Genomic DNA, 26,549 nt, shown 5'->3' with positions numbered 1-26,549 from the left:
CAGAAGCTGTAGGCTACCAAGCCTGTGCTCCCTGTGCTGGCTCCTTCCCCTGCTGTGACCTGTGTCTGATCGGCGTTTACTTCCCTGTACAAACTCCGTGTTTGTTTTCCTCACTGCATTGGTCTACAACCATGGAGACTACGTTATAAACTTGTCTAAGCTTCCAGACTCATTATTGCCCCCAGCCCTTCCTCTAGGTTATGTTGTGCTGCAGAAAGCCGACCTTAGTTTTTGTTTCTCCGAGGTTCTCTGACTTTTTCCCCGTCTGTGATTTGCTTAAAACTTCAGCCCTCCGGCCACCCCCCAGGAAACTCCTGCTCCCATTCAAGGAAGTGCACGGAGCTTTCTTGAGCTTTGCTTCCCTTTGCAGAGTTTGGCAGAGAGCCTGGGCGCACCCTGTGCCTACACCTGAGCCGGGCGCCTTGTGCAAACAGACCCGGGGCCAGTGCCTCACCAGGTCGGTGCTGCCTCCCCAGGACACTTCTTGCTGCACCTTTCCTCAAGGCCGTCGCTTTCTCATCCATTTTGCTTTTCACCTTCCTGTGAATCCCGGTGACTGGAAGCTGGCAAGTCCTGCCAAGCATCCTTGACCTCCGTCTTCTGATCTGGTTGGCCATGGTTGGCCCCCATCTGGCCCATATAGAGAATCACAGAATGGTTTGGGTTGGAAGGGGCCTTAAAGCCCACCCAGCTCCAACCCCCTGCCATGGGCAGGGACACCTCCCACCAGACCAGGCTGCCCAAAGCCCCATCCAGCCTGGCCTTGAACACCTCCAGGGATGGGGCATCCACCACTCTCTGAGTAAAGAATTTCCTCATAACGTAGAATCTAAATCTCCCCTCTTTTATTTTAAAACCATTAGCCCTTGTCCTATTGCTGCAAACCCTTGTAAAAAGTCTTTCTCCATCCTTCTTATAAGTCCCCACTAATTATTAAAAGACTACAGTAAAGTTTCTTCTGCTTGCTGAGGAAGACCGTGGTGTCTCAGTACTGTGTGAACAGATAGCTAGCTGCTGCCGTATTTTGTGTGGTTGTTCTACTATGGAATGTGATGGGGCCCAGGTCTTGGTTCAGATCCTAAAATATACTCGTGTCTTTGCTTTGTAAAGCTGTGACGTGAGTTGTCTTACTAAACACGAGTTAGGTAACATGTAAATCCCTGTGTGTGATGTTCAAGTTCCCAGTCAAGGGGGATGGAAAAAACTAAAACTTGATATTCTGCTCTAGTAATGTTTCCCAAAAGAATAGTGTGGTAAGATGCTGCGGGGTATGTGCTTAAGTACATATTGGGTAGCCTGGAACAAATTCATCCATATTGCTGACTCCGCAGCGTCAGAAACGCTCAGCTAAATGTTTCGAGTTGTAAAGTTATTGCCGGCTGCGCTGTGCTGCCGAGTTACAGAAGAAAGAAAAAATCCCCCAAACAATGCTGAATGTAGATTTCAACAGTCATGTGGCCAGTAAGAGTGAGTTTCCCCTTCCAGCAATAACAATCATAATAAGGCTCTTTGTATGCATGAGGATGTTACTCTTGGTTTGTATTTGAGGTTTAGTCAAAAAATGCATACTATGTCCCCTTGAGCAAAGAGGAAAGAGGGGAGCTATTAGTTATTGTTTCTGTGTCTTTCTCAACCATACAGATACCAAGTTTTGCAGGCTGTTTTTTTTTTTCTTCTTTTTTTTTTTCCTGCAGAAGACAAAGTGGTGGCAATTACTTTACCCTTCTCTGTCTTAAATCCCTCTTTCCCCTTTTCTAAAAGGGGAAAAAAGTGGTTACAACTTATATCTTGCGGCTGTGCCTGTGGAAAAAAACATGCTGGTAGCTTTTGGACTTGTTCTGTAAAGATTTCCAAAGAAAAGAAGAGAAGTAGCTCTATGAAATCTCGGCTCCTGTTTAATGGGGCGGGCTGGTCTTACTTACGTATTACAGTTTCTACAGCTGAGACAGGATGAGTGGATTGATACCAATTCTAATGTAAATATCTTGTAATAGTGCCTTTGGGCCTTGCCAAAGAAGCCTAATCGTCTGCAGGGTGTTGAAAGATTTGTCTCTTCCTCTCTCTCCACCACTTCTAAAAAGAGGGAAGCATGAAAATCATTGTGGTGTATGACAGGCAGCGTGGTGTTTTGGGGCTGAGGTGTGCTGTTTGCTGTCCTCTCTTGCTGAGCTCTGTTTTATTGGCAGTTCAGTGGGTCCAGTGGACTCACACACCTCCTCAAATCTTTTTTTTTTCTTTGTTTCCGGGACAAATTAGGGTTAGCAATCCAATGTTTGTAGCTTCACGCAGTTAAAGACACAGACTTGAAACAGATAGATCTCAAACTTGAATTACCATGCCTGTATCACCTCAAATACAAGTGACTTTTTCCCCTTCCCAGTAAAAATCTCCTTTGAACGTGTAACCATGGCAATAGGTGACTTGTACCTACTCCATCCTTGCCCTTTTTTCTACAGTAAAACGTGGGGGAGGAAAGAAGTAAATGCAGTCAGGGGTTCATCAGGCAAGAGACTCAATGCTAATTTTCTAACACAAATGATGAGGTCGGTGCAAGATCTTGTGAAAGGAAAATTAAGCAAGCAGTGCTTTAATCTGAGGGCAAAGTGCCTAAAGCGCGGGTTGCTTTGTGGCATCCCTGGCTGTTCAGTTTTATTTAAGGTTTGTTGTGCTTTCTGTGGCTGTTGTAAATGCAAGCATTGGGGCTGGATTAGCTCTGCATGGCCCTGTTTCATGTTTGCAGTGACTCATTTACTAAATGAGAAAGGAGGAACTGCAAATGTTTTTGACCTGCTAGGCACTGTTCGTGTGCGGTGAAGCTAGCCGTGCGCATGGGCTGCAGCAAGATCAGACCCGTGCTGCTGTACGATCAGGCCTTTGGAAATGGTCCATTCCCTCTAGAGAAAATACCAAAAGATGTTTTGCAAACTTTTGAAAGCTGACCCCTCTCCCTCCTCCCGCCCACCCCCATCCTTTCAGGAAAAGTGAAAACAGCCCTGCCTGCCCCTGCAAGCCCTGCCGGGTGCTGCAGGGAAGCGCGTCTTCCTGCCCGCCTCTTCGGCACTTCCCTTCCACATGCCAGTTCCCCATGCTCTCCCACTTTGAGTAGTGTTGATGTAACTCCTGGAGATACTTCTCCTCCTTTCTTACGCAGCTTAGGGGCTTTTCAGGCGCTGCCCTGGGCTTCTGGGTCGGTCCCAGCCATGCTGAGCTCCTGTCTTCCATCCAGGTCACTGAAACACCCGGGGACACCCCAGGTGAGAGCTCTGTGCCCTTACTCATGAGGGGCCTGTGAGAGAGGACACGGTGGTGCTTGGAGAAACGCTGCTTCAGGAGCAGGCAGTGCTGTGAGGGTCGTGTTTTTCACCACTTCACGCAGGACTCTAGAGATGTTTGCAAGAAAAATGTCACTGCTTCTCATGGTGGTTTCCAGAAATGCACACTTCCCTCCTGCTCCTCAGACCATGCTGCTTGCCTTGTGTTCACTGCTGGTCCTTCCCCTTTTGAAGCCCAATTTCTCCTCTCTCTTCCCCTTTCTGCTCTGGGTTTTTACAGTTTATATACCTTCTTCTCGGGCCCTTCCCCTGCACCCACATCTGGTACCGCACATTTTAATGCGCTGCCCCCTGCCTTGCCAGAGTTGCCTGCGTTTCAGTGGGATTTGCAGGTGTGGTGATGAGGGTGGGACAGGAAATTAATAAAAAAGCTGGAGACGGAAGCTGGATAGAAACGAGCAGAGGGAATGTAAAGGGAGAGCAAGAGGCAGTGGGTGAAAGTCCTGTCCCTGCGAGCCCAGCAAGGCGGCTCCGCTGTCAGATGAGGAGGTTTGCGTTTTGCTCTGGGTGAGCTGGTGTCCGTGTGAAAAAACAGGCCAACTTCTGGGTCCAGAAACCCTTTTTTTAGGTCTGTCCAGTGTGAAGTTGCACAATGGCTTGAGGCATTTCATTTAGAAGAATAGAGGGAAAAGCATGCCATTTTGGAAGAAATCGGGTAAATGCTGTTTGTAGCCACTCAAGTGCAGTTAGCATAGTTTTGTGTTACCAATGTCCATTATTAATAAGTTTCATCTTGTTTGGCCGTTACAACTCTTTCTGGGTTTCCTTTCCGTGGCATTCCCCAGGGAAAATGTCTCTCCTGACGACCAGAACAAACGAGCTTTCTAATTATAGGCTTTGTTCAGAGCCAAAAAGGTTGGGGTTGTGTTTGACGTGTAGTCACGAAGCTTATTTAAAAAATAAAGCTAAAAATACCCAGTAATGTGTTTCATTCTTTCTATTTTTTTTTTAATCCATTTGGCAGTCGGTGAATATTATGGGATAAACATTGTCGCAGCTAAAATACTTGAAAGTTGAGGCTCGGAGCAATGAGCCGGGTAGAGATCGTGCCTGCTTTAAGGCTGCGTCACTGCCAGAGCAAACCCGCAGCCCTTGTTTTGCTCCTGCGAACTACTAACACACAAATTAAGACACAAGTTCAGGAGAGATGGCTTAACGTGCTGTACTGTCCCCGGAGGAGGTAAAGTCACTGAGACATCTCACGAGTTGAGCAATTTCAGCGTCCCCTGTACAGCAGCACTGGCAGGTATTATCCAGGCTAGGTGACCCTTTTCACTTTTTTCTTCAGTCTGTTGTATTAACACTGTATTAGGCACGCCTCAAGCAGTTTCTTCTCTGCCAACATAAGGTTTTAGAGCACCAGGAAGGTGCTGCCAGCTTAGTTGCTGACATTCATTTGAATATCACCAGATAAAAACAAGATTATATTTTTTTGTCATTGTCCTTGGGGAATAAAAGCCTGTGATTCACCTGAGTTTGGGAGGGCAGCAGCTGTGTGTGGCTGCTTGGAGATCCAGGTTTCAGAAATGTAATTGAATGTGGGTTAAAACTGAGGCTTTATTTAAGAGCAGATCTGCTGGAGCTTTGAACTTCTACTGACATCAGGAAGCATCGGGACCTGTGTACCTCCTGGTCCGGAATATTTAGACTTCGGCTTGTTTAGACATCTGAATGGATGTGCAAGATGTGAGGAATTTTGTTTAAGTTGGGGAGTCTGGTGAATTCAGGGAAATGCTCCGCAGAGCAACTGAGCACAGGATCATCTGAATACAGTAAGTAGATTAAAACCAAAACAACCAGCAGTTATTTAAGGAAGGAAAGGGAAGATTTGCTACCTCGTTTCTGTAAGTTTTTATTTCAGTTGTAGACCTGTGTATAAGAAAAACAGCAGAAAAACCAAAGAGGTTCTTAATGGCTAATATTTAGCCATGGCAAGAGCAGAAATATGAAGAATAAATGAAGTAAAACTGGATGGTGCACATTGTCCCTTGTGTGAAATGGCAGTGGCACCAGTGTTGGATTAACAGCTCTGAGTAAACCGATTAACAGAGGATTTCAGATGAAGCAATGGATCTGTAATGCAGCATTTGCCAGTGACAATATACTTGTGAACCAAGCCAAGCAACGTAAGTGTCAGGAAGAGATAAATCAGAGTGACAAATCTCCACAGTTAAACTCTCCCCTTACTGACAGGCGGCTGAGTCTCCGCTGACTTCAGCAGGATGTGCCCGTCAGGCCAGGACTGTGCAATGCGTGCTCTGCTTTTCCTCCCAGGTAGACATAATGGTGCTTTAAAATACATATAGGTGTATTTACATACAAACAGCATCTATTATTTAAAATATTCATTATAAAATATGTAATATTTATAATGAATATGATATATATATATACACACAATATATATATATATTTTATATTTCTACACAGAGACGGTTCTGTACCTTTTGAGCCCAACTTTCAGGAAAGGTCATAAAACCAGCATATCCCACGGACTTGAGGGGAACGCCCTGGTGTGACTAAAGCTAGCCCAGCGTGCTTTCATCCAGTCCAGTCTCAGCCCAGCACTTGCCTAACTACGCCATTGTCATGGCTTTGTATTTGCTTGGGTGCCTGTAATAAAGCACGCACGCTTCTGTAGGCAGGTATGAATTGACTCGGGATGAGTAATTGCTCCTTTCATTTTTTTTTTTTTTTTTTTTTTTTGGTGTACTCTTCTGCAAGGTTGACGAAATACTGCAGACGGTTTTGAGGAGAGTACTTCCTATGTGGCCATACGTTTGGCTGTGTAAAGTAGCCACATGTGATTCATGTAGCAATTAAGATCATTTTCTAGTTATTCATCCGTTTGTGTGCTGGGGAGGAATTTGTGTTCCCTTGCACAGAGGAATGTGTGCTGTGCTGAAAATCGTGGTAAAAGCAGCAGTGGTTCCTCTGCCTCTCAGAGGGAGCCTCGGGTGGCAGCGCTGCCTGCCTGGGAGTGCTGACCATGGTGTTATTCACTGCTTCGTCTCGCTCTTCACCTGGCAAATACATGCTGATGACTTCACACTACGTAATTGTGGAAAATGGTGTTTGCAAGTGCATTTCTTTCAGAAATTATATACAATAATAGAGTAGAAAATCATGGGCTCTCTGTTCGGGGGCAAATTACAAAGTACATTTATTGTCTGTGATCTTTTATAGTCATCCCTGTTGTCCACAGTTAGGGTTGCTTTTCTTGTGCTCCATCCTAGGTGTGTTCAAGTGCTTGGCCGTACGGTCTGACCGTGCTGTATGTTTCCCCATAACGCAGCCCCCCTGGTTTCTATTTGCAGTACCCAATCTCTTTAAAGCCAGATTAGTAACGACAAAAACTGAAGATCAAATTCTGCTCTGGCTGAGGATGATACGTTGCTTAATAACTAAGCAAGTGCTTAATCTTATTTCCACTGAAGCAGAGGGTGTCACGATTTGGCTTGTCCCTTTTGAAGACAAGTTTGGGACAGATGGCATTTGTTAATGCTGCAAAAGTAGCTTAACACCTTTACTGACGGATCATAACCTTTATTGTGGAGACCTTCCTCTCAGTCACTTCCTATAGATGTGCATAGGGTCACACTAGCCTGCCAGCTTGGAAGAGTTTAGTTTAGAAGTTTTATTTTTTATTATTGTTATTTTTTTTTCTGGCTTCCTCTCTGCTGAAGAATTCTGCTCACCAAGAGCAAAATGTGCTGACCTTGCTGTTTGGTCCACCGGGGGCTTGATTTAGTGGGTTCGCTTATAGATGCAGCAGCTGAGATTGTGAAGTCTTTTTGTTCTGAGCTAATCACTTAATTGCAAAGTATCTTTGCAGTCGGTTCATCTGAGGAGCATCTGGGAAAGCTGTGTGAACTCGAGCAACTGCGCTGGGGATTTCAGCGCGACCCAGTGCTTATATATTCAGAAACTGCCATGTTCTTTGGCACTGCTTGAAAGACTAAAGACGTGGTGGTTGAGTGTTGTGTGATGGGAGAACTGACCTGCGTTGTTTGTCCGGTGCCATAAATGAGAACGTTCAAAGCCCAGTGCTGTTGAAATTGGCATAAGTCAGCTAACTTTGTGACAGATATAGTTTGAACTATTATATTATGATTTTTAATAGGTTATTACTGATATGTGCAAAGATTCTGTAACATAGGCATAGACAGGTTTGTCTCTTTTTACACTTCTTGAAGTAAAGGATTTTTGTTTTGTGATACAGCACAGGGACAACGTGTCAAAATGGGTGGTGCTCCCCAAAACTGCTGAAATCCTTAGCACTCCATGCATGGACCTGGCAGTTTTGCCCTAGCAGCTGAAGGCTGGAGATAGGCGTTGCATTCATATTTGATGGTTAAGGAGTTGGGGAGGAAGGAGACTTCTGCCTGAAAGACTCGCTCTGTTTGTTGCAGGATGATAAATAGAAATGCTTACCTGCTGCTGAAAGAAAAGCGGGACAAATGGACAATTTAATCAAAAGTTCCTGCTTGGAGAGATTGCTGCATCATGCATGCAAAGGCTGGCACGGGAAGAACACCAAATGCACAGCCATGGAGGCATCGTTTGTGCAGGCAGCCTGGTGTGAGCAGTGGTTAGACTGCCATGTAATCCACAGAAGAGAACTTAGAAATGAGAACTTAATCTGTCATTAACGAAATCTTCCTCTTGTCATGATGCTCCCAGCTTGCGCGGAGTCTAACTTAGCACTGCATTGCTTTTTCCTACATAAACTGTACCCTTGTAACTCAAACCTTGTTTTCTGTGTTTAAAAATACAAGGCTTTGTGAGTGGATTTGGTCGTGAAATATAATGGAAAGGACAGTTTGTAGCACTTGCATGAGTTAGCAGGCCAGGTTAAAATATATTCCAAATATTTAACTTGGAATTCAGGGGCCCTCCATTTCTTAACTTCAGAGCACACCTTTTTTCCATTCGAAGAATATGCAGTGTGGAGTGATGACTAATGACAGGAGTCTTAATCAACTCTTTATGTAATGAAAACTGTTTAACTGCTGTTAGAAATCCTGATAAGTGGATCTCAGGATAGGAGAGGATGGGATCACAGTAGCTAGAAAAGGTATTCCCATGGAGCTGGACCATTGCAGAGTTCAAAGACTGGAGCACCTTTTTATGTTTCCTAATACAATTTAGTTATTTCCATGGGAAAGTGGTTTTTAGAATACCGTTGTATTGCTTTAGCTATCATTTGATTCAGCAAAGTGGTAAGAGATTTAACTTATGTACATATGGCAGTGTGAGGAGATATCACAACTGCGTTTTTCTGTCCCCATTGACTCTGAAGTTGAATGGATTGCATAAAGAAAGAATTGCCATCCCTAAGTTTCTTTCTTAGGGCTTCATGACTGACAGTATAAAAAGAATTACTCCTCTGCATAATGCTCTGATGTTTATTTTTTTCCTTCTTCAAGGTCCTGGCCATGTGAAAACCTGTTTTATTTTTTTGGGTACAACTTACTTTCCCTTTTCCCTTTAGTATGAGACTTACTTGCACTGCAGTAGTTTGTACCAGCATTGCTGACAAATCTAAATACCTTCTCTCAACATTCCCTATCTCAGCTGTAAAATATTGCTTTGGGTCTGATTAGGCCTTCATGGGAACAAGTTTGTTTTCATAGAATTTGAAAAACGGTATTAGTGTTCAGCTGACCATGTCATCCACTCTCCTGAGCGTTGGCTGGTCCCTGATTTGTGTAGGAGGTATGTTACAGCTTTTCAAAGAGAATACTATTGGCAAAATAAAATACAACTTATCTAAAACCACCGTGTTTTAATTAAAGTGGACTAAAGAAAATATTTTCTACAAGATTTTAAATTCCGTGCTGTAGTTGCATTTTTTTTTTCTTGAGAAAAGAGTGTATTATTAAAAAATAGACAAATCTGGAGAATGCCCTCATTACTAGCTCAAGCCTGTGTGCAGGGGGACTTCCTGAGGTGGATTTGGCTGTGGGATCTCAGTTTTTTTGTCACCCTGGTTCTGAATTCTTGAATTTCTGTTAAATGAAGCAGAGAGCTGATGTACTTAGCATGGTGAGACCTTAAATTCTGGATTATGCTTGGCGTTAATTAGGCAGCACATGGTATAGGCAGTTTCCCCCATCTTAAGCCTGATCACAGCATGCACGTTATCCTAAGTAAACTCCAGACATTTAGGCACAGAGGAAAACCACTGACACTTCTGAAGTCAATGGATGTCAAATACAAAGTGGCGTGGACGCTCGAAGAGCACATTGCATCAGGATTTTCTCTTTCGTTTGTTAAATCAGGGGGCATTTCTGGTTGCCTTGATATTGTGACAGCAGGTTTGTTATAACATACGGAGAAAATAATGCCTGCTATACACCTTTCTCAAGTTCTGATTGGGAATTAAGTTGTCTGTTAAACAATGACCACATCGAAATGCCCAGCTGTCAGAAAATCTAGCAAGTTCTTGTGAAACGTAGCAGGTGGTGCAATGCAGATCAGTTTGACTTCTCTTTGATCACAGAATCACAATGAGCTTCCTTGGGAGGCTAATCCTGTGCTTTGTCACAAAACACTTTGTGCTCACCTGTGCCCAGGGTGAATTCGGGAGCTGGGTTTTCAGTCAATGAAGTTGTTGGCAGCACCCCGTTGTTCTGGCTCACTCGCATCAGGAGTCTTTGGTTTGTTCTCCAGCTGCCATGGCTGGGTGTCCTAATGGCAACTGTGGGCATGAAAGCCTCTGCTCAGCAGCATTGCTCCTGCTGAGTTGAATTCTAGGGAAAACTTAATTTTCTGCCCTTAATGGGTTACTCTGAAATGGGTCATTCCCCTTGCTGGGCTTTAGGGACTGTTCTGGCAAAGACCTTTAACGTGGTGATTGCAGGAAGAGTTCTGGCATTTCAGATACCCAGTTTGTTGTTCCACTGCTTCTCCCAAGACTGGGAGGTGTTAAGATGTGCCTTGGTAGGAGCAGCAAGGGATTTAAGTAAGTCACAAGTCATTGCAATGGAGCAAAAATTACAAAATGCCTTTAGTAGTTTAGTAGCTTTCCCGTTGCCCTCTGTTTATAGCGTGTGTCTGCCTAGTTATGGAAATATTTTTATTACAATATAATTAGATATGATTAATTATGTCACGGGTTATTTTGTTTTATGGAGAGACTTGGTGGGTTTGTCTGAGTTGACAGCTGCTTTTGATTCGGTTGCGTGTTCACATGATACCAAGCTTATCTCAAGATGGGCGAACATGATTGTTTATGCCGTGCTAAAAGGTGGATATTATGTGCAGCCAAACTTCAAAGCAGTTTCTGGTGCTCTGAACTTTAAAACTCACAGCTGATTTAATTAAAAAAAAAAAAATCAAAAGCAACATCTTTCCCCACCCACTAAAACAGACCCCAAGCATTCTTCAAAGCATATTTGATTTTAATGATTTGGTGATTTCTTCCCCGAGGCGTTTCTGAAGTTCCGGTTACTGCTGGAAGATGGAGATGCGGCTTTGAGCTGTGAAGATAATAGACCTTTAGTGAAGTAGGCGTTTGCCTCTTAAGATGATAAAATGACGTGTTCTGTGAAAATAGAAATAGCCTGGTATTTCTAATATATATTACATATAATAAAGTCATACACCCGGTGATTTTTCCTGTAAGAGATGAAGTTGATGTCAAACTCCTTTGTTATTCATAACTGGAAATAGCTCCTGAAGCAGCTTGGTGAAACACATGCTTAAAGATGCTAGTATGCCACCCTTGCTTTCCCCCCCACCTCAAAATTAATCAGGGATCTGTGTTAAAATGAGCTTGGTTTTAGCTAGGCTTTTATGGCTAATGGCAGAAAAATCTTGTAATATGTCACACAGCTTTTAGTGCACAATCCAGTTGTAAAAACGTTACAGGAGGAACTTGGGACAGGTGCTCCATGAGGTATGTCTGGGTTTAACATCTCGCTCATACAAGTAATAACCAATATGTTTTCATCTTGAGAGATAGATGTGGAAGATACAGGAGAGAAACAAACAAACATCTGCAGGTGTTTAATATTTGGTGGTAACTGTGGCAGAGACAAAAGGCAGCAGAGCGACATTAATTATTTTGAGGATAATTACAGTAGTAGTGTTGGTACGAGCACTGGCATTTCATTATCTTGTGGGCATGAAGCATTACAACATGGTAGGGGCAGTCAATAGAAATGCAGTGCCTTTCTCTGGATTTGGGAAATAACTTTTGGGAATAACTTTGGGAAATAACTGCTCGTTTGGGTATTTCTGGAGATCCTTTCTCAATCTTCCCCATCCCGTCAGTATATGCTGCTAAAAGAACCTCGATACCGCCTTCCTAGGGAAATCCAAATGTTGACCTGACTGTTCCCAGTACTTAAAAGGTAAGCAAAAAAATTTGAAATAGGGTGGCAAAGCCCTGCTGAAACTTTGAGCTGGAATGAGATCCCATTTTCTTTCAAACACGTGCCAAGACATCCCTGGGTAGCACTTGTTCTGTTCTCTCTTTGTTCTTCACACGGTCTGTGTAGGGTTTTATGGCTCGTTATGCATTCGCACAAAGAAGTCTTCCAACCCTGACTTCTGGTCAGCACAGGTTATCTGTAATTCGCTATATAGTATTTTCTTTCTAGTATATCAGCTCTACTTTTGTTGAAATGTACATACACAAAATGTTTCAGTAGAACATGGTACTCTTCTTTTTTGGGGCATTTTGTAAAGGGTGCTGCCAGTTCTCTGGTCTCCAAAATTCACTCCACACACCAAGAAGAACAAATGATGTCTCACAGGACAGGACGTGGAGTATTGTCATGGAGCAGCTCATCCTTCTGCTGATTGCGTCCTGTAACACCTCAACAACACACCCAAAATGTGGCAGGTCCAGGGTTGTCTCGGAGCATGGCTGCCATCACTCAGGTGGAGGGTGTGGTTTCACTGCACCTTTAGGTTAATTAAGTTCGTTTTAAGCCAAATGCCTTCCTCGAACCAGCTCTCTGTGTGGTTGCACGAGGAGCAGCGCTGGTGCAAGAGGGGGTGCAGGAATGTGCAGCTGGGGAGGCTGGCAGTGAGGGTGGGACCTCGGGAAGCCCTGTCTGGGCTTGGCTTGCCCCATGGAGCTGTGCTTTGGGATCCCCCAGAGGAAGAGCCTCGGCAGAAGGCACAGGCAAGGCACGCCTTGGAGCGTTGGGACGGATTTCTTAACTGGATGCTCGGTAGAAATGCTTCAGGTAAGCAGCAGGTAGAAAAATCTGTTTGTTTGTTTAAAATGAATAGGAGGTACTGCAAGGGGGTAAGTGAGGAGAAGGCAGTAGAATTTACTGAACGGGAAAAATTGGTTCTGCTTTAGTCTGTGATGAAGTAGGGCACCAAATAGGATTGCAATGTAAAGCATGGATTGCCTTGCGGATTCCTGATTTCAGAAATAAATGTATTTGGGTATTTCTAGCTCTTCATATTTTCTGTGGCTTTGGAATCCTCTCCTAATTGTTCCCTATAACAGGTTTTACAGGCCAGTTCATCCATTTAAGGAGTAAAGTTGAGGGCACTGTTTTAAGTGCACTAAAATACATTTTAAATGTTATGCAACACCAAAAGGTGGCTTTTTATTGCCTAGCACCCTTCTGTACCTTGAATAACTTCACTATCAAGCAATTATTTTTTTTCCCCACTGCAAGCACAAAACTATTAGTGAAAATTGAGTCTCCTCATCTTTTTTTTTTTGCCTTTGAAAACTTCAGGTAGGTTCCCTTGCTTGTCAGTTTGGGGAGAAGTTGGCAGGGCTTTATTAATCTGCTTGACAAAAGTATCATCACTGTCTGTTTTCATGCCAATTCATAAAAAAGTTGTACAGCTGAAACTGTCTGCCTGTGGTAATTATTACAGTAATCAACTTCATGCCATGATTTTACTTTCTTATTCTGGACTTTTATTGGTTATGGCAAGACAATTAGTGGTGTTTTCACAAGCATAAATATAGCTTTTTGGCAGCTTTTTGGCACATCACTACTGCTCCAGGAAAAAAGAAGCATCTTTTCCTGAATGAAAGATGTAAGAGAAATGTGAATGAAAAAGAAGCTACAATGAGAGAAGAGGAAGCTCGTCAGGGCCAGAGGACCTGCTCTCCTGTTGGACCAGTGTTAGGAGAGAAGACAGGCTGTGTAATCCTCTGCCTTTCTCTAGTGACAAAGATGTGGGCCTGTTGACCCCGACTGTTTAATCATTTATTTTGCTCATTTCAAAAGGGAGAGCATCACCTGATGAGCTTCTGGTCAAGCTGTAAGGCAACATTGCCGTCTTTTTTTTTTCATTATTTTTTTCCTGGAAGACTGAAGATGGAAACTAGGACAGGACTCAGATGAGTGAGGCATGAGTATTGTCAGGATCAGGGGAAGTATCATAGCTGTATATGCTATCAGTGTAAGAATAATACCAAGTTTAACAAAACACATTATTTCACAGATTAGATCTAGTTTCTTACTTTGCTTGTTTTTATTGTAGGAGACATGAGGTGTTCCCTCCCTTCCTTGTTCCCTTAGATCTCCCTTTGACAACTGCGTGAGTCTGCCCCAGGTACTTTGTTAAAACAAGCAGGGAGCAAGTACAGGCTGCTACCAGCGGGCTGGGTGACACGGGCAGGAACAGAGGGACCCAGCCCTGGCTGACACCGCTGAGACCTGGGAACCTTTGGCAGATTGAAGGCAATCTCTTTCTTAATTGTCCCTGAGCTCAGCCCCATAGATGAGTTTAATTGTGAAGGCCCTGGTGTTTTATTGAGAGCTGAGAAATGGGGCAAGGAGCTATTGGGCTGGAAAAGCACGTGTGTGTCTAGCCTGTGGGGACAGACAGCGTGTCCTGGTCAGGGCAGGGACACTGGGGGAAATGGTCTGGCCCAGCAGGCAGGACACGGGGCCCTGTCCGTGTGGTGAGAGCAGGCCTAGGAGCTGAGCAGCAGCCAGAAGGGTGGCTTTGGGAGCTCCTGCTGGCATCTGGAGTGGAGGTTTGCCTGGAAACTGGGCGCTGTGGGCCATCAGCCTCATCCAGGCTGGTGGTGGTAGTGGCTTGGTGAGCGCTGAAGGAGTGCGGGGAAGTCAAATGGTGACCTGATGTGGTGGGAGCCCTGAGCCTGTGCTACACAGACAGCGACGTGTACAAGAGCAGCTTATATATAGGGAAAGGTGTGGTGGTGGTGTGGTTTTGGTTTTTGTCATCTTTTCCTCCACTGCCGGTTTTGTTTTCTTTCCCTCTCAGGACTGGCTGGACTGGCTTTGAGCTGATACCATCAATGCAACCTTTATTATTTTGTTCTTTGAAATCTCTGTCTTCATGGCTGTGATGCCTAAAGAGGTCACAAAAAATACCTCATTGCACACAAATGCTTTTCAGATGGTATTTACTAATACCACTTACCAGACGTTTACTAAGCAAGCCTATTCATAAACAATGATATGATGGGTAATGATTAACTGTAAGTCCCTCAGTTCTGACTGCTTGTCCATGATGCTTGAAGACTGTTGCTGATAATGGACAGGTTGTTAAAATATTTGTCCATGCTGAAGTGTAGCAAGCCCTGTCTGACACTAGTCCCTTGGCTATATTTGAAGGATGTGAGGAATATTCTTCAGAGCTTAGATGGGGTTTCAGGCAGACCTTGGAGTGCCTGTTATCAGAGTACAGCTAGGCAGGAGCCCAGCTGCTTTTCTCCAGCAGGCTTCAGGGTGCTTTGGCTGTCCTCTGCAGACCTTGTCGGAAAGTACGTGTAGAAAACAGGACTTCTTTTCCTCTGATATTTCACACAATATCTAATGATATTGTGTGAAAGTGAGTGAGAGAAATTTGTAAAGCTGCTGTCCACTGATTGCGCTTTTGTATTGCCTGTTTGTCAGTTAAAAAAAGAAAAATAAAGTGCATCGTTTCACTTCTGGCCAGACAGGCAAACACAGACCAGTTGCATGAAGTGTTTGCTCTGGCACCCTCCGTTGCTTATGAGAGTCTTTGCTTATGACCTGAATTCTGGGAAGGTGTCCAAGCCTTAGGCAGGCTGAAGTGCTTATCTCTTGAGCTTTTTTTTTTTATTATTCTGTGCAACTGAATACACAGACCTACTTAGCAAGTGCCCATGCAATCATAGCTCTCGTTTCAAATTCTCTCCCCTTCTGTGCTGCAAAAGATATGCAATTAAAATTAAAGCTCTCCTTTCAAGGAGGTCTTGTTCTTCAGTTCCTGTTTGCTCTTTTGCCCCAAGCCTTGATGGTGTCTTTTTTTTTTCTTCTGTTTCAAAAGTGTTCTATGTTAATGATATGACTTACTCATTTTTGAGGTGACCTGTCATCTTATATTGGTCTCTGGGAGGGGAAAGTTAATTCACTAAGCAAAATAAATTGTTTTCTGTTTTTATTTGAATACTTGCACAATTTGCAAAGGTGCATGAGGTGCATTTGTTCTTTTGTGTCCATGCTACTGCTGTAACGATAGTCTTTCACAATAAGCTGCTAAGAGTTTCTGACTGTCTGAAACTCACTTTTTCTAGCAGTAGCAAAGTCATTTGATCTGTCATGTATTTGGAGAGTCCTTGGTTAGTACTGGGGGAAGCTGAAAGCTGTTTGGGGATGGAGCAAACACAAGCATGGATGGCAGAAATACAGCTGGTTTTGTGCTGTCTCTGTGTGACAGGCAGAGCTTTGACTGTGGTGTGCAGCTGTTTCAAAGTCAGATGTAGCTTGGGTGAAGAACACAAAAAGTGTCCCAATTTGCTGCTGATGGTAGGATCTCAAAACAAGACTGTCCATGTTTAGCTCTATTTTTTTTTTTTTTTTTTTTTTTTGCAAAAGCAAGACTTTTGCAGTCCTTCCCTTCCTTCTCCTAAGCTTAGAACATCTTCACCATCATCAGTGTCAGGGAATCCACTTTGTATGGGCTTCATAGCCCATACAAAGGGAAAGAATTTCAGCCCTGACTTGCCCCTTTGTAGCCATCCATGTGAACGTCTCGTGCAGATTATGACGAGGTCACGTGTGAGACCATAGGAAACCAGGCTTCAGCAGTTCATTTGCCTGCAAACCGCTTGCTTTTTTTGTTGCCCTTTAGCGGATACTGGAGGACTTTCCAGTGTTAAATGGGGCTGATGCTATCACTGACCTTGGGTCTCTTGAGTCAGAAAATGGTTTGAGAACAGCCTTGCCTGCTTAGAACAAAGGAGGACCTGAAAGTTTTGAAAAGTTCAGTAAATAACCCGGCATTTCCGTGGCCAGCAGCAGCCCAGGCTGTTCATGGAAGGGACCACAGCAGGAGCATCATCTGAAATTTGTGCTCCGGTGGCATCTCCAGGCCCCTGCCTCTGCTTCCCGCTGGTGCTTGGATGCTGGTGCGCCCTGCAGGTGCTGGTGGCCTCGCTGCTGCCCCTGAGGCTCTGCTGCTTTGGGTTTGTTGGTCATCGAGGGAAGAGCCAGCATCCCACACGTGCTGAGGTACTGTGCAGCACAGTCGTTTGGCACGCTTCTAGCTCTTGCCCCAGACAGTCCAGAGCCTGCCCAGCTAGAGAAGGCAGCCTGCCTTTGAACTCAGTCCTGGAGAACTCCTGGTGAATGAGTCTTGACGTTACGTTTTCCCCCAGGCTTGTGCATTTGTGCAGTGCAGAGGTCACCCCTTTTCCCTTTTGCCCTGTACCGAAGTGCTGCAGGACCCTGCGCTGGGCTGCTTTGGCCGGGGAGCTCGTGGGTTAGCTGTCCTCAGCAGCACGCTGCGTCTGGCAGGAGTCTGAATGCCTGCTTTCCACTGACCGTTCAGATCACAAGGCAGAGATAAAAATGGACTGATACATCTTTAATGAGTTTATAAACCTCAAAGGGTCCTGCTTTCTTTTAGAGCAGGCAGCTGGCTCTTGATTCCATGCTTTGGCTTGCCTTCGTTGCGTACTCCCTGGCTCTTTTATGTGATATTGGAGAGGATTTCCAATAAGGAGTGAGATTTAGGGATGGTTTTTGGAAGCAAGGTGGTTTCTTTCTACAGAAGTAATTCTCTGGAACGGCTCAGACTGGCAGTCCTCGTGCTTGGAATAACCCACGAGTACCTTTTGTGAAAAACCTGCGTGCAGGCCTTTTCTCTGTGTATGGCAGAGACTGAAGGACTCTTCAGCAGACCACTTACCTCCAGGTGAAGCAAACCTCGGAAAATCCTGTGTTAGGAAAAACAGATCAAATCCATCTTCTTCCTAATCATGCCAGTCTTTTCTAGGCTAAAGCGAAAGGAGTGAAATGTCTTGGTCGTTGCAAATATCTGACCTGAGGAAACTTCATCGTTATTTTCTTTTTCACCCAGCAGTTATGTAAGAGTGACGAGACTGAGAACTTTGTGGTTTATAAGCAAATATACAAAATGTTCTTCTGTTTAGTGTAATCTTTTGTGTTTTAAAAGGAAAAAAATGATTTTAAAGTTCACGGATAACCTAGAGTTCAGCTGTAAGCAACAGCCAGTGTCAGAGCAAAGGATGCTATTTTTTTCCTCCTCTTCGCTGCTTTTACCACTTCCATCTTTGGCAAACAGGATTCCTTTCGAGTTCTTTGTTATTGTAAGAGGCTGGTTACATGTCTTAGCTGGATCATGCAAATGACAATGTTTGTTCTTCGCAGCGAGATGATAGGAAGCAAGTTGGATTCCTACCTTTTAATTGTACTCCGGGGTAGCAGTAAACTGAGAAGCTGTTAAGGAAAGCTGCTGGGTTTATAGTATCAGTAAAAGTACCTCAAAACAGGAAGGTGGTTTTGAATAAAATAACAGAATATTCAAGTTTGTCATCCAGCTGAGTTTCAGTATCCTCTGCATGCCTTCCCTGTATAGCCGTGCTTCCTTTCCCAGCGAGGATGTGTGGCTTTATTGTCACATCCAGTCAGCTGCATGACTTTGATCCTTTACAGCAATGTGCTTCATACTGCAGGGTGGCTCTTAAACACACCACTTACAGGCAAATGCATGAAGCAGTGCAGAAAATGTTAAACATTAAGACTGATGAGGAAGATTAATAAAGGCAATACTTGTGAATGCAGAAGCACAATATGGCACTCGCAGTTCTGTAATTTTAAAATACTCACTGGATAAGCATCTCATATGCTTTCACATACGAAAGCATATGAAAGTTTTGGAATGCAGGGGCCTTTGTGGCTTGGTAATACCATGAAGGCACGTGGTCATCTGTGTCATTTCAAGCAGGGGTTTTCCCATACTGCTGTTCTTCACTGCGGGCTCCGAGTCAAAATTCGGCTGGTGCTTATCTCATAGAAACCACAGCTGTCCCTCGCCGGAGAGCCGGCGGTTTGTTGTGTTAGCTGGCTCTGGTTGCAGAGAAGATGTCCTCTGGCTGCAGAAGCGTTATGGACTAGAGTTGGCAGAAGCACGCATGCTTGGCTCCACTTTGGTGCAGAGGTAACATGCAGGTTGTCAGCTCTGGGTGAAAAAAAATCGTGTGTGTGTCCAAGTTTGAAGGTGCATGCTGAATTTCTGAGGCTGTTAGATGTCCTCTTCCAAAACCCACATAACTATGTTTGAGATCTGGATTCCTTTCTGGAGCCGACCCTTATATTCAAGCTTTTATATGTTGGGTTTTTGCCTTACTAATTTTCTCAGCACTTAAAAATCTTCTCTAGGTGAGTACAGACTCTTCTCATACCGCACAATGATGTAAAGGATTCCAACAAGAACTAGGGCGTGTTGTCTTTCCAGTTCTGTGTGGAAATGCCTTTAACTTCTTGTTTTTATGAAGCAACCAACCCAGAATCCATAAACCTTGCTGTAGGATACTTGGCTCACACTGCGTGAGTAGGTCAGGAAGTCAGTGGTTGGGGAGAGCAGCTTGAAGCTGCTTAAACATCTTACACACTGACCGTGAACCAACTCCTGTGCTGCTTGGACCTTGTTTTGCTAACTTCGTGGGAAGCTGCATTCATTTTTCTCTTCCTCCAGGATTAATTTCCAAACAGGTTCGTGAGCCGAGTTTCCCTCACCAAGGGACTGAGTAGATGTGGGGAGCTGGGTGAGAGGTGAGACCTCATGCGGTATCTCGCTCCCCTTCCCTTTAACCATTTTTCCTTAAGAGCAGCAAGTTGTGGGGTTGTGTCACACCGCCTAGGAAAACTTTACCCTCTTGTTTGACCAAGTCTGGGTGATAACGCTGTAGTGCTTGCTCCACAAAGCAAATAAGAGCTGTTAAGAGCATGGTGTGATGTGAGTCAGGGGCTGTGTGTGTAAAACTGGTTCCTTCAACCCCTCACTTGGGCCAGTGTGGCTTTTGGGGAGGCTGCAAGATCAGGGAACCTCAAGTCTGCAGGCATCCTCTTTCTTCTGAGAAGTCCCAGTGGAGAGTGAGTCCTTTCCAGAAGTGACTTGCAGTGCACACCTCAATTGACAATCTAATGCAATACCTAAGGGATCCATCGAAGCACTTGTCATCTCACCATGTCAGACAGAGACCTCGTAGCAAAATTAACCTAGCAGTTGGTAACATACTGAAAATAGCAGGAAATCTGTCTTTTTATTTTAAAGCACAAACAAGCACAAACTGAGGTAAAGCTACCACGCAGTGTTTTCCATGTATTCAGATTCCCTTTTGCCCCTGCGATTGGCAGCTAATCAGAGAGAAATCGTGTTTCCTTGTTGAAATCTAACCACTCACTGCTCAGTACCCAGGAAATGTGTATTAGCAGGTAATCTACTCTATGCAGAAGTCACTTGTAGGCACACAGAATTTGTCTGGCAAAGCTAGCTTAAGTATGTTTTGTGAAGTGTGAAATACACCCTAGCATCAAACTAATGGAGGTTTTGTTTCAGCATTGTTGCAGGCACACCATGTCATTAAACACAGCAGCCAGATTGTAAGGATTAACTTTTAAATTCAGGGTTCTTTTAGACTTTGCTGTGCAAATAATGTGCAGTTGTTACTGGTTTGTCTTTTATAGAAGGGATTAAAGGATTTTTTTCTTTAGTGTAACTGACAGCTCTCTGTGGTCTTGTGCCTTCCGAGGAAGTTCATGACAATGCAAGCACTTGACACCTAGGAAAATCAGGCTCCGTATCCTTTAAGTTCAGAAAAGTCTTTTCATATTCTGACCTGTTGAAGGTGATATTAGAATAAAAGGTTATTTGAAAAAAGCGTTTGAGGTCTGTAAGCCTCAAATTTATTACTCTGTGTAGCTTATTCTTTTAAAAACGCTTCCTAAAATGGCCCAGCTATTGTGACAGGTACTTTCAAGCAAAATAGACTTGACAGCAGTGCTTTCCTCTAAACATGTTTCACACATAGCAATAGAAACAACCTCACTTTTGACTTGTCCTTTAATTTGAAGTTCCTCAGTGACACCTGATGGCTTCCTCGAGGCATTTAGCAGGCACAGTATGTGCAGTCTAGAAGTGGCGGCTGCCTCCAGATATGTGAGGATATTGGGTGAATTAAAGCACACCTTTGTAGGAAAAGGGTCCGCCTTCCATTCCCTTCTTGCCATGCATTTCAAATCGCTCCAGATTTTTAACTACAGAAGAGCAAAGTGCTTCTTTATTCCTTGGCTTTCACCAAGTGGGGAGAGACACGCTCAGCTCTGTCTTTGTTAGTTAGCAGCAACCAACTTTGCTGTTTTTTCTGGTACCCAAGTCACCAAGCTTTACTGCCTCTGGTTTTCTTTTGGCTTAGACTATTGTATGACCAAGAAAGCTCTACAGCTTGACCTGCCAGTCTGCTGACTGGTTGCAGGCAGCTTTTATTTTATCTCTATTTCCTCTTTTGCTCCTTATGCGGTGTGAATGGTATCTCTAAGGAACGGAGGGTTGAAGTGCTGTTTTTGCAGGCTGCTGTAGCTCACCTGCTCTCAGCGTGCCCCACGAAGGGGCAGGAAGGCAGCAGCTGCTGGAGGGAGATCAAAGGATCTGAACCAGACGGCCGGGCAAGCTGCAAGCAAAGGCAGAGCCCTCCCTGCCATGGGGCTGGGCTCTGGAGAGCTGCAGCTCGGAGGTGTAGTGCTCCGTTTCTTTGCCTTCAGCTGCGGGACTCCTTTTTCCAGCGGGGCTCCCCTGGGCTCGGTGCTGGTGCCCTGACTCAGCCTGGGCTGGGTGCCTGTCTGCAGCTCCCCCTTTCATCTCCTCCCTGCTTGCTTACTGCCTTTCCATGATCTCCAGCACCTCCTGCAGCCACTCCTTTCCCCTGGCAGATAACAGCAGCCCGGGCGCTCCCCGTGCTGTTCCTGGCAGGTAGTCGCTGCCCGGGGTACTCCCTGTAGCTGCTTCCTTCCCCCCAAACACCATTGTTTGCATCTCACTCCCTGTGGGACAGGTCAGATGATCATCTGCACTTTCTAACCCAAGGTATTTTGGGGACAGCCGGCCAATTTACGGGCAGGGAGTCTGCATAGGAGGCCGCTGGTTTTTGCAGCTGGGGGAATTGCAGGACCCTCCGCTCACGTCCTGTGCTGGTGCAGCCACACTGCAGGCTGAGCACCTGCACTTGGGCTTCCCACCTGCCCCAGATCTGCCTTTAGGAGGCAGGCGAAGAGCTGACTGATTGCTCTGTGGGTGGCTGGGAGATGGCCTTCACAGCCCTGCTGGTAAAGCAAAATGTGCCGGGAGAAGCCTCTCCCGTGGGAGCAGGCTGTCTCCTGCTCTAGGAGGAGGAGATGTGTAGAAACTCCCCATGTCATTCCACAGGTGCTGTCCCTTGGGTGGTGGCAGGGTTTTGCTTTGTGCCAGCAGGATGCCCTGCCTCTCTGACCCGCTGGCAGCTGCCCGGGGCTGCGATATCCTCGTGCACGATCCCCTTTTTATTTCACTGCAGTTCAGGAAAATTCAATGTTCCCTCCTCTCCCCGCGCGTGCCTCAGCCCAAGGGTTTTCTGTGGGAAAATAGCAACATCAGGGCAATGGCAGAACTTGCAAAGTGCTGAGAAACGCTTGCTGGCTCTGCAAGATAGAGGAGGACACGTTTCTTCCATTGTATCTAATTCCCCGGGATGTGGCTGTGTTCGTGCTGCTCAAGGCAGAATTCCCTGAATCGTACAAGAGAGGCCAGCGAGAGGAGTAGCAGCGTGCCTTGGGGGATCGTATGGTTTAAAATACATCTCGGCTATAAATTGCAACAGATGGCAGTGGGACGCTTTGAGGTGGAATTTTATTCCAATAGGCCTTTCAAACAACTTTTTTTTTTTTTTTTCCCCTCCAGCTTCCTCATCAATGCAAGCTTCTGGAAAAAAATGTGAAAATGACAAAGGAAGCTGAACTTTTTTTTTTTTTGTTGGGTTGGTTTGCAGCTTCAAGTGAAAGGTCATAGGAACTTCAGCTCTGTGGTGCCAGATGTAGGGTTTGCCTCTGCCAGTACTGCTCTGTTTTGTTACCCAGGCTAGGGAAGTGTTGTAAATGGCGAGTGTGCAAGTGGGGTTTTTACGGAGTCTGTGTGTTTTTAGCTTGTGCAGTGCATGTTGTAGGATCTGCATTCCCTTCTCTCATTAGTGTTCATTTCAGTGAGGAAGAGATCTGTATTGCAAGGGGTTTAACTCTGCTGGTTAGCTGCAGGCTGTATGTTTGAGGAATTGTCTGAGGGTTGCCCCACAAGCAAGGTTTGGGTCCTCCGAGTGCCCAGGAGCACAGAAGCTGTCCTGTGGGTTTCCAGCCAGCGATCTTTCATCTGCTCAGGAAGGGCGTCCTGTGCCGCTGGGTTCTCCGCAGTATCTCCTTACCCCATGAAACTTGAATGCGGTCTTGAACTCTTGACCAGACACCTTATCTGCTCGTGCTTTTATTATCCTTTTAAGTGGTGGTGTTTCTTGTTTGTTTGTTTTTGAATATCCCTTGCAGCAAGATGGATGGCAGTTCAACCAATTTTTCTTTGAGGTCACTCTTTATTTGGTCTCTCTTCTTGGATAAGGTCATACATTATCATAGACTTAACTTCCTACATTTCTCTTTGTTCTGTGTGTTCAGACAGAAACGATGCCTTCAATTATTTTTTGTTCTTTACAGAAGGCTGCTAATGCTTGCTGCAGTTGAATGGCAGGTTTTAGGAAATATGAATTTGTCCTCCTTGAAGGCTTTGAACAGAAGTAGTGATTCTTGCTTTTCATTTTGCCCTGGCCTGATAGATTCATCCTCATGTTCCACAAGCGTGTAGGATTTGCAGATCTCTCTTGACCTGCCAGAATGAAAGCCAGCTGGAATAATTTCATATCTGCCTCATGGGTTGAAATGAGATCTGGCTTCTGAGAAGGTTGTCATGTTACTTGGAGTGCCCGCCTTTCTTTGAGACAGTCACGGTCTCGCTGGCCATTTTTTTGTGTGTGTCTCAAACTAAGACCTCTGAGCTGTTACCCTCTAAAATATCTTCCACAGGCATGGTGGATTTGCCCAACTTTCCCCAGACAGGGCCTGAGAAAACTTGTGCTGCTGCCTTCCCTGCAGCCCTTCTAGCAGAGCTCTGAAACAAGCTGGGGGGCTTTTTCACAGTAAAATACAACGACTTCAGATTCAGGGCTTGTACCTGAAAGTCATTGATGAAGCTTGAACAGGAGAGGGGCGAGTGGCCAAGTCTAGCTAAACTTGGGGCATCTCCCATCGTGTCTGCTGGCTGAAGGATGGCGTGCTGAAAAACACAGGAAGGCATCAGCAAGGATAAGGAAGCGATTACTAAATGTTTCATCAGAAATAACTGCGTGAGTAATAACCAAGACATATATTGCAAAGCAAGAAAACGTTTCAAGACATTTTGTGAGGAAAAGCTAAATAAACTCCTTCTCCCAAGAGAGGCGCTCTCGAAAGAGTTGTTTAAAACAGTTTGGTCTGCTGCAGTCTATTTTGGGGGGGCAGCAAGAAAACATGATCTCTGTGTGCAATGTTTCATCTGTTGCTGCGGTTATTTTTTCATTCAAGCCCAAACTCCCACGTCTTGTAGTTTATCATAGATCGTTAGAGAATAAATAGTCGTTTAGAGGAATTCTTGGTGAGGTATGAGATATATATATATATGCCAGGGCTTAGTCATGTACAGTCAAGTACAACTGTTCTCAGTGTCCTTAAGTGCACAGTTTCATCATAGTCTTCATAGTTTTTTGACAAATCCTAGCTCCGTGGCACTCTTACCCTGGATTGGACGTTCTAGGTAATAAAATAATTCTTAGCATAAATGACCACATTAAAGCATGTTTGTTTATTTTTAAAAACACGGGATAACTCAGTCAAGTTGTCACTGGCTTGGAAAAGCCAGAGTTATTCCTCCTCCTTGTCTCTTTGAGTTAGGTTACAGTTCTTAATTACGTTACTGCTTGCCAGCATCCCTCCCACAGGCTCCTTCCCTCATCCAGGACGCAGGGTGTGTGGTGCTGATCTTGATGAGCCTTTCCCCTTCTCCTTATTGTGGAAAAGGTGGCATGCGGCCATAAATTTCCTGCAAAGCACTCAAAGCTTGCTTTAAAAGAATCAATCATTTCAACATGGATTTTTTTATTATTTTGGTATTTTACAAACGTTTGTCAACATGTCTTCCAATAATAATACATTAACAGTTCCTTCCCATCTGCAAATGCACTGCCACTTGTGGTTCTGGCTTTAGGATGTCCATTTGGTGGTAGGGTTGAAGTGTGTGATTCCTGGCCTTTCCTCCCAGCTCGGTGCAGATCTGTCTGGTCAGCCCAGCCGTGGTTCAGGACCCACTGTGCCTGATGCAGCGATGGGTTTCCCTTCCCATCTCGGGAGGTGAAGCATAGGGAACGTGTGAGTACCCCTGCAAAGCCAAAAGCAAGGTCTGTCTAGACCAGCATCATGTCTGGCAATTGCTAACAGTAGATGCCAGGGGAAGAGTAGAAAAATAGGACACATACATGGTAATGGTTTGCCAGAACATCAGTCCAGCTTGTGGTGATTTGCAGTCTAGCTTATCTTCTGTGAGTTACCCACTTGCTTCTGAACCTGTGCAAACTTGCAGCACCCCCAGTGTTGTGTGCCATGGGATCCCACAGGTTAACTGCGTTACACACTAAAAGCACCCCATCTCTCTGTGCTTTTTGTCTGCATCTTGCTAACATCGCTGCATAGGATTCAGCTCTGAGCTGAAACACCTACAGGCAGGTGTGTGAGTGCATCTCAGCAGCACTGCTGCCAGAGGAGCTTGGAGAAAGGCAGCTCAGCACCAAGTCAACTTGGGTGAGAGATGGCTCCTCCTGCCCACTGCATCAGCTCAGATGGAAATGAAACATTTTGGGTGTTTGGATACAGATCTGTGCACTCCCCCCATTTTGTTCCCTCCTCTGTATAGGGAAAAATGTCTTCTATTTCTGATCTGGTACTTTCTGACTCAGGTCATAAGTCAGCTCCCCTAAAAGGAGAGAACCTGCCATTAGCAATCATCTGTGACTATTTTTCTGCTTAAAACTCCATTTCTGGCCAGAGATGGGATCCCCTTCTGCTGAGCAGTATTTATCCGAGAGGTTCCTGCCTCCTTCTCTGGACTGCTTCCAGTTTCTGCAGTAAGGGACCTTGCAGACCGGGCTTTATTCCCAACCTCACAGTCGCAGTTGCTTAATGAAAATACTGCCACAAAATGCTTAAAATGCCTGTGTTCGCAAGTGCGTGAGGAAAACAGCATTATGTGGAGCGTGAAGAAAAACAATGCTGTTTTGCTCAATACCGTAAATGAATAAGCTTATTCTGAGGTTTTGTGTGGCTGTTAATGAAAACAAGCATAGCAATGCTGCTCAGAAAGATCTGTGTGTTTACTGAATTATTTAAACAGTAGGAGGTCCTCGAATTAAGGAACCCTTACAAACCACTGCCATACACATCTCCATCAGGATACAGCCCGGAGTTTTGTGCCTGTGCTACCTTTCCCCACTGTTTCCCTGTCATCCTTCTGGACTCCGCAGCTCTCCCTTGTTGGTCGCAGCTGCTCCAGAGACACTCAGCTGAATTTATGTTGCGGACAAAACAGCCTTTTCCTGCAGCTTTCCCCTCCGCTGTGACTGAGCAGCCTTGGCTGGAGTTTTGAGAGGGAGAAAACGTATTAATATGCAGTATCGTGAACCTTGGCTCAGGCATTTAGCATTGATCGAAGTTACAATCAATTGAGAAATGTCTGCTACAATTCTAGTCAATGTGTGTTGGTGCACTTGGCTTCATTCATAGAGGTAGCGGTTTGCGATTTTTAAATAATCTCTTCTCAAATCACTGTTACAGCTCACATCCAAGTGTCAAATTTGCATCTGTCCACAGAAAGCATCTTCTGTAGCTT

The 26,549-nt window shown here is 44.8% G+C and overlaps 1 protein-coding gene across 1 annotated transcript in view; it reads left to right on the top strand.

Annotated features, from left to right (window-relative positions):
- RASSF3 (Ras association domain family member 3) overlaps window positions 1–26,549 on the top strand; it is a 48,063-nt gene that overhangs the window by 762 nt on the left and 20,752 nt on the right. The gene's annotated exons all lie outside the window — the stretch shown is intronic.

This window comes from Aythya ferina (assembly GCF_964211825.1).
Source record: "Aythya ferina genome assembly, chromosome: 1".
In the NCBI taxonomy this organism is placed as follows: Eukaryota; Metazoa; Chordata; class Aves; order Anseriformes; family Anatidae; genus Aythya; species Aythya ferina.
This window is presented reverse-complemented; position numbering and strand designations above follow the sequence as displayed.